The sequence below is a fragment of the Vipera ursinii genome, assembly GCF_947247035.1.
Source record: "Vipera ursinii genome assembly, chromosome: 2".
In the NCBI taxonomy this organism is placed as follows: Eukaryota; Metazoa; Chordata; class Lepidosauria; order Squamata; family Viperidae; genus Vipera; species Vipera ursinii.
Window position 1 is genome coordinate 224,398,560 of NC_139513.1, and position 7,801 is coordinate 224,406,360.

Sequence of the window (7,801 nt, forward strand, 5' to 3'; positions counted from 1 at the left end):
AGGCAGGAAACCCTATATCATTTCAGGCAAATGGCTGTCCAGGCTCTTCTTAAAAACTTCCAGTGTTGGAGCATTCACCACTTCTGGAGGCAGGTTGTTCCACTGGTTAATTGTTCTAACTGTCAGGAAGTTTCTCCTTAGTTCTAGGTTGCTTCTCTCCTTGACTAGTTTCCATCCGTTGCTTCTTGTCCTGCTTTCAGGTGCTTTGGAGAATAGCTTGACTCGCTCTTCTTTGTGGCAGCCCCTGAAATATTGGAACACTGCTATCATGTCACCCCTCACCCTTCTCTTCGTTAAACTACACATACCCAATTCCAGCAACCGTTCCCTATGTTTTAGCCTCCAGTCCCCCAATCATCTTTGTTGCTCTTCTCTGTACCCTTTCTAGAGTCTCTACATCTTTTTTATATCGTTGTGACCAAAACTGGATGCAGTATTCCAGGTGTGGCCTTACCAAAGCATTGTAAAGTGGTATTAGTACTTCACTTGATCTTGATTCTATCCCTCTGTTAATGCAGCCTAGCACTGTGTTGGCTTTTTTGGCAGCTGCAGCACACTGCTGGCTCATATTGAAGTGATTGTCTACTAGGACTCTGAGATCCCTCTCACAGTTACTACTATTGAGCAAGGTACCACCTATACTATACCTGTGCATTTGATTTTTCCTGCCTAAATGTAGAACCTTACTTTTTTCACCATTGAATTTCATTTTGTTAGATAGCGCCCAGTGTTTGAGTCTGTCAAATTGTCAAGTTAGTAACATAACTGTATGGTGAATCTGGCTTCCCCACTGACTTTGCTTATCAGAAGGTTGCAAAAGGTGATCACATGACCCTGGGACACTGCAGCTGTCATAAATTCAGGTGGTCCTTGTTTAATGACAAATCATTCAGCACTGAACTTGCACTGGCGTTGAACGAGTGATACTTACCATCAATCCTCGAAGTTCCAACCATCTCAGCATCCCTGTAGTCACATGGCCAACATTTGTGACCTTCTTTGTTGGCTACTTACAAGCAAAGTCAATAAGGAAAGCAGCAGGAATGGGAATGATTGAAATCCTTGTTTAACAACATGCAATTTGCTTAACAATTACAACTGGGAAGTGCAGGAACTTCTGTCACTAAGCAACACGGTCAATATCATCATACTTCACAACCGCATTGCTTAGCAATGGAAATCTGGATCCCCACTGCCATAGTTAACCAAAGAGTACCTGTATTGTATTAGATATGGTAACCTATGGAGTCCTACATTCATAAAATGGCATTTAACAGCGCCACATTAGGACAACTTTCAGACTAACTTTTTAAATTGCATGTAGAAGTTGTATCACAGGAAATGACTGAAAAACATGTACAGTATTACATTTGGCCCTTTGGGAGAGCGAAACACGCTTTATTCAGGACTCTTCTCCATTATTCAATATATTCTTTATATTTAACCCTATTCCAAAAATCTCATCCAGCAGATTTTGAAAAACAGAGATACTGTAGCAAGAAGTTGTAATGAGAATGGAGATACCAATGTAATAAAAAATGGTTCTTTTTAACCATTTTTCTGTTAAGGTTTCTCTCTCTCTCTCTCTCCCACCCCTCTCTCTCACAAACACACCAAATCCAGAAAGGCAGAGACATCATATGACATTAACTTTACTGTACAATCAGTCCTTGACTTACAACCATTTAGTGACCCAAGTTACAACGGCACTGGAAAAATGACTGTTTTTCACACTTACAAGTGTTGCAGCACATGATCAAAATTCAAATGCTTGGCAACTGACATGCATTTATGATGGCTGCAGTGTCCTGGGGTCATGTGATCAGTTTTTGCTACCTTCTGACAAGCAAAGTCAATGGGAAAGCCAAATTCACCATACAGTCATGTTACTAACTTAACAACTGCAGACACTCACTTAACAACTAAGGCAAGAAAGGTCATAAAATGGGGGCGAAACTCACTTGTCTTGCTTACCAAGAGAAATTCTGGGCCCAGTTATGGTAGTAAGTCAAGGACTACTTGTATTTAACTTTCTTATTGGTAGCCCAATCCCGTTCTCTCCCTTTCCCCTATGTCCAATCCTACTCAAGTACTTTTGTAGCAATTGCAATTAAAATAGCCCCCAATACAGGAAAAGCAGGCAATAAGCCACAAAGATTTCCCCCCACTTCCTTTAAATAACCCTTTGTTCATGATGTGGTCAAGAGAAGCTGTTTCCATGCTAGGACCTAACAACAGAGTCCAGATGCAATTTCACTTTTCCTTCTTGTCCTACAAAATAGCTTTGCCATTTCCCAAAATAACACCCTCATGACATCCTCTATCGAGGGAAAAATAAGAGTAACTGTAAAGGATTCAACATAAATTAGCTCTAAGGCAGGTGACAGGATGCTGTGATTCACAACTGTATTACAGTTTAGCAATACAGTGTGGAGAAGCAGGCTCTCGGCCTAGGTGATAGGAGAACATTTCCCAGTTTTGGGAAATCTACAACATTCAGATATGTAAACTGTACCGCCTGAGAATTAAAAGCCAACACAATATGGAAAGTGACACAATTGGGAACACTGGTTTATAAGTTTAAAATGTAATTAAGGACTGGGTTGTAATTAAAAAATGGAGTATGGAAAAAGGGGTGGGGGATTAACGTAATTACTGCTGGCTTGAAGGAATGGAAGAGGAGACAACACACAAATCTAAGGCATGCTACTGCAGCAGATGCATAACAAGGTAGGGCATTTATAATACAGATTCCATTCCATGTAGAACGCCACTGCAATTATATTATGTCACTAGAATTGCAATTATTGTACATTATTTCTCTGCCTTACTTGGAAAGTTGGTGTTTTACAATAAATCTGCACTAGTCAAGAATTAGCCATACAATCTTTAGATAATAAAGAGTACTTCCAGTAAATCAGAGTGTGATAGACAGATATCATTGACTTCTGTCATTAATGTTTCAGATTTTAATTCATTTTTGAAATCTGCGCTCTAAAAAGAATCACTTGAAGCTGTAATTCAAAGTTTCTCCAAGTACTTCTCTTTTAGCTGTCCCTTCATCTACCTCCTGATATCAATACATATTGAAATATAGAGGTTTGAGATCAGAAAGAATTTTTCATTGCCTTACTTTAAAAGTTATTTTTCAAAAGAACAGGATTGTTTGCAATTAAACATAATAGCAGGCTTCTAACGGTCCATGTCTTCTTATTCTTCAATGAACCAACATCAAACAGTCTAATCAATATGTATACTTTTGTGTTGTCTGACTCAGGACTTTGAAGACCTGTGTCAACATTGAATTTGTGGGTTGTTACAGTATATTGCTGAAGAACATGGGTGAAGGTGCTCTCAAAGTAATCCAGAGAAATACAGTTAATTGTATGCAAAGGTTTGTTCCTTTCCTTAGCTACATAAAGACCAGCCACTAGGAGCAAACTTATGCTACAAGAACATTAGGGCAGCTTTGAAGTTAACCACTCATTGGAGGCCAAGAATAAATCTTTCCATGTGATTAGTTGGCAAGATTCACTGTACAAGCAATCCCAGGAAACAAAGCAGTATCTAGATCAAGGGAGAACATCTTGCTACAAAAATTATGCATTCGGTCCCAAAGCTTTCTAGTAATGTTATGTGAAAAATATTAAACACATGGGAAGCTATCATCTTAACTGTTCCTATACATCTTTAATTCTAATTTTAAAGGCATGCCTAGTGTCTCTGTCTCCATTTTAGTAGCAAACTGGTTGACTATCCAGTAAGAGAACACTAATTACTTCCAAGCTTAAGTCACAAAAGGAATAAAATAATCATTGTTTTTGAAAACAATCCATGTAGTTTCTTCAAATTGCAGACAAGGCCCCTAGGGGGAGCATGAAACACCACCAACCAAGGTACAAAATTTTGCACGTGTTATTGACAGTAGACAAGATTCAAATTTGGGCTATAATCTACTTTGGGAATTGCTAAAAAGGAATGAATTATACTTCTCTGCTCAACTATGAGGCCAATTACTTAAGCACTATATTCTGGCTCATGTATATCTGTAAGACCAGAAAGGAAAACAACCAGAGGTGCAAAACAGTGTGTGGACAGGTGCAGAAGAAATAGCACAAAACTGCACCAGTATCTGGTAAATATGGTTAATAAAGGTTTCTGGTTGTTAAGATGGCCAGAGAAGGACAAGATAAGTTTAAAAGATGAGTGCATCTTAATAATGCTCAATACCCCATTAAGGAATTTAAAATTTGCTGTCTTCTGCTTTTATTCAGAAACACAAAGGCAATACTCACAATCTACAGTTTGTACAACATAGGCAATATTTATATTCTATAGTTTCCAGTATCCTGGAAACAGCAAAACAACAAAGAATATTTTGGCACTTTAAAGACTGAACCAGTTATTATCACATAAGCTCGCCTGCTGCCTATATCCCCAAGCCCATCAAATCCCTTAGGAGTCACCTGGGAGGCATAAGGGAGAGGTAAAGGGGGATTTAGGGAGACAAACAGCCTGCTCACATTACATTAGATGTGGCCCATAATATTAGAAGGATTTACAGTGTTAACAGTCTATTATTTTTTGTTTCTAATATACACCTGAAGTTTGCCTAACACAAGATAAAAAAAACCTCACAGGAATATAATGAGAATACTACAGTGCTATCTTCTCCTGTCTGGATTCCTTCCTCTAATTCTTGTTTGTGAAAGCTGGGAATGTGAGGAATTGCAACCCAATTGGGAGTCATCATCAAGCTGGGAAAAGCTGCTTTACTGAATGTCAGTGTATACAAAAAAATTCCAGTCTGCAAAGTGTCCTTGGATTACTGAGATTACAGCAGCAATGTTCAGAAATTTAGCTCAAGAGAAAAAAATTAAAAGTGCAGACAAAACATCCACCCATATCTATTTGTTGTGTTATCTGAAGTTCAACATCAGCCAAAGGAGTCTGTTTTGTGTTAAGGGAGTATTAATTTCATTCCATTTTCGAAAAGAAAATACTATATGTATTTCCAGCCCTAACCATGTAAAAATGTTAGCTACAACACTTCTCCTCATTTGCCAGCATCAAGTCAAAGCACTGACTAACAAGGAATGTTCAGCAACCACTTCAGAAGTTAACAGAAGAAAAGATTTCAGGTCATTTTGAAAATGCTGTTGTGGTGCAAGCTTTCTATGAAGCCCATAAAATAACCAATAACCTGATGCTCAATCAAACATTAAAAAGTAATTATTTAATCATTACCTTCAACTCTGTTAAGCTTACCTTTCTTTGCTAACTGATACACTTAACTACAAATTTGCTTTAAAATGCCCATAACATATAGAATTGGATCATTGTTATTTATTAGGTTTCAAAGTTTGATGAATTGCAGATGGACATAAAAATCTGTATCCAATTCAGTCCTTCTGTTACATAATTTTTTTTCTCTCTCTGCAGTAACAAAGGGATTCTAGAGGAAGGGGGAAAGGGGGGGGTTAAGCAAATGGGAATAACAGGACAATCGGATTCACAAAAGAAAGTGTGCCTGAATTAGCATGACAATAGGTGAACTCTAAAGCAAAGGCTGCCCCACCTCCAAATATGTAGCTAAAGGAATGGAAGGCTGGGTCTCCATTCATTTGCAGACCTCAGGAGTTAGTGGCTGGAACTAAAGCAGACAGAAGGGAAGGAGCTAAAGCACACAGTATACAAAAGAAAAAAGGCCAGAGAACAAGACTGCTAATGTCAAATTCCATGTTAACCATACAGCCCACCCCCCTGCCGCCTCCACCTTCACACACAACACATACACAAACAGACACATAAAGTAGCCTCAGAAAATAATTGCTCACCAACTTCGGCGGCTGCAGTTGACTGATGCAAATGGCCCACATTTCAAATCTGCAACATTTCCCAACTTTCAAATAGTTGTAGGGGTGTTTTTTTTTGTTTTTGTTTTTTTTTTAAAAAAAAGAAAACACAATCGTCCCAATCACATTAAAATGCAAGTACGGAAATCAATTTGGTTTTTTTTTAAAAACAAAACAAAAACAAACTACCCAGCGGAGTTAATCAGTTCCTCTTGTCTGTTGAAAATTGCCGATAATCTCAGGGAGCTGAAACAGTTTGCAACCGACGCTCTGAAATCGCGCCTGGAACAAATGCAGGAGGATTCGGGGCCTTCTGAGTTAAAGAGAGCAAGGCAAAACGCGCCAAGTGTTTCTGTAACTTCGGATTGAAAACGTCTGAACGGAGAAGGAGCCTGTCGCCCCCGAGATCCCCCACACGTTGACATACACAACCCGATCGCAGCTAGCCAACGTGGCGTGTGCGAGGCAAGAGAGACTCTTGCTGGAGTTAGTCGATAGGCCTCAAGTTTCCGTTTGCCAACACGCCCGGCCGCCTCCATTCGCAACCCGCGCCCCCCCCCACCCGAGAGCAGAGTCACGAGTGGCGGGGCGCCCATCTAGCCGAGCCGATTTGAAAGTTTCCGACCCTCCCCGGTGGGCGATCCCGAGTCCATGTTGAAAAGAGCCTCCCCCCACGCCGTCTCTCTCTCTCTCTCTCTCTCCCTTCCTCCCACACCCGGTTCCCACAGCAACGGCTGCAGAGACCTTTACCTTTCTGGAGTGACACCCGAAGAAGATCTAGGCACGGCCTCCGCGGGTGAGAGGCCAGATGCGCCCGATCGCGAGCTTTCAGGGCAGATCGGGGCCTATCTCTCCCCCCGTCATCATGTCACCACGATCAAACATGTCTGTGTGAGAGCGAGAGTCCTATTTGGCTGCGGTGACTTCCTGATTCTCTGCATTGCTGAGCACAGACAGGAAAAAAAAAAAGAGAAGAAGAATCCACCCCAACCAGCGCGAAAACCTCGCCTCTTCCTCTCTCTTCCCAGCAAGCGAGAGAGGCTGGCTCCATTTACCCTCCTACTTCTCCAGCCTGGCTGGCTCGCATGCTCAGCCACCAGTAGTAGAGAGCGGCACCATTCGGGCGGAATCCTCCTCCTCCTCCTCCTCTTCCAGGCACTTAAGTCGTCGACCTTCCTCCCCAAGACCCCCCCCCACAACTTTTTCCTTCTTTCCCGGCCGAATCTGAACCAAATTCATGCCTGGAGGTTAAGAGTTTCCGCGCCGATCACGGGCTGCGGGACGACGCCTCACCCACCACCACCACCACCACCCCCCAGCCCCAAAGGTTGAGATTGTCACTCAGCAACTTTTGAAATAAATAAAATGCTCGGCGGTTTCTCCCTCCCCTGGGAAAAAAAATGAAGGATCTAAAAGGAAAAGCCCGCGTCGGGCATCTTGCACAACAGAGGCGAGAGAGATCGCTTTTCGGCGAGAGCGAAAGAAGGACGCAAAACCCCGGCAATGCCAGACAACCTTCGGGGGACACGCACCGCGACACAGCAACTACGGGTGCAGAAGAGAGAGCAAAGGGGACCCGTGGACTTTTAAGACCACTAAGAAACCCCGAATATTTTGAAGAAGCGAAAAAGCGCACCGATTTCTGGTTTCGCCACTCCCGGCTTCCCAACACAGACCCCCTCCCCCCCACACACACCCAATTTGCCGAACCTCTCCGGTCTCGCGTGGGCACTCTCGGCGGCAGGCAGGCGACGAGACGGTCCGGAGCTGGGCTGGGCCTGCCTGGCTTCGACGCTTCTACCTCTCCTTTCCCGAGCCGATCGCATTCCCACCCTTTTCCTGCTTCTCGACCGCAGAGGAAAACTCTGCGGCGGAGCCGGGCTAAGAAGGTGGCCTGGATCTTCTGCGGCTAGGCCAGCGTTTCCCAACCTTAGGAACTTGAAGAT

General features: G+C 42.5%; 1 protein-coding gene across 3 annotated transcripts in view; it reads right to left on the reverse strand.

The window, feature by feature from the left end:
* The window catches only part of SMARCA2 (SWI/SNF related BAF chromatin remodeling complex subunit ATPase 2), a 131,688-nt gene extending 124,903 nt beyond the window's left edge, over positions 1-6,785 (reverse strand). For all 3 annotated transcript variants that reach the window (XM_083352521.1, XM_083352522.1, XM_083352524.1), the window contains exon 1: positions 6,606-6,785. The gene's annotated coding sequence lies outside the window, so the exon portion shown is untranslated. The remainder of the gene's footprint in view (positions 1-6,605) is intronic.
* Positions 6,786-7,801: the final 1,016 nt, after the last annotated feature.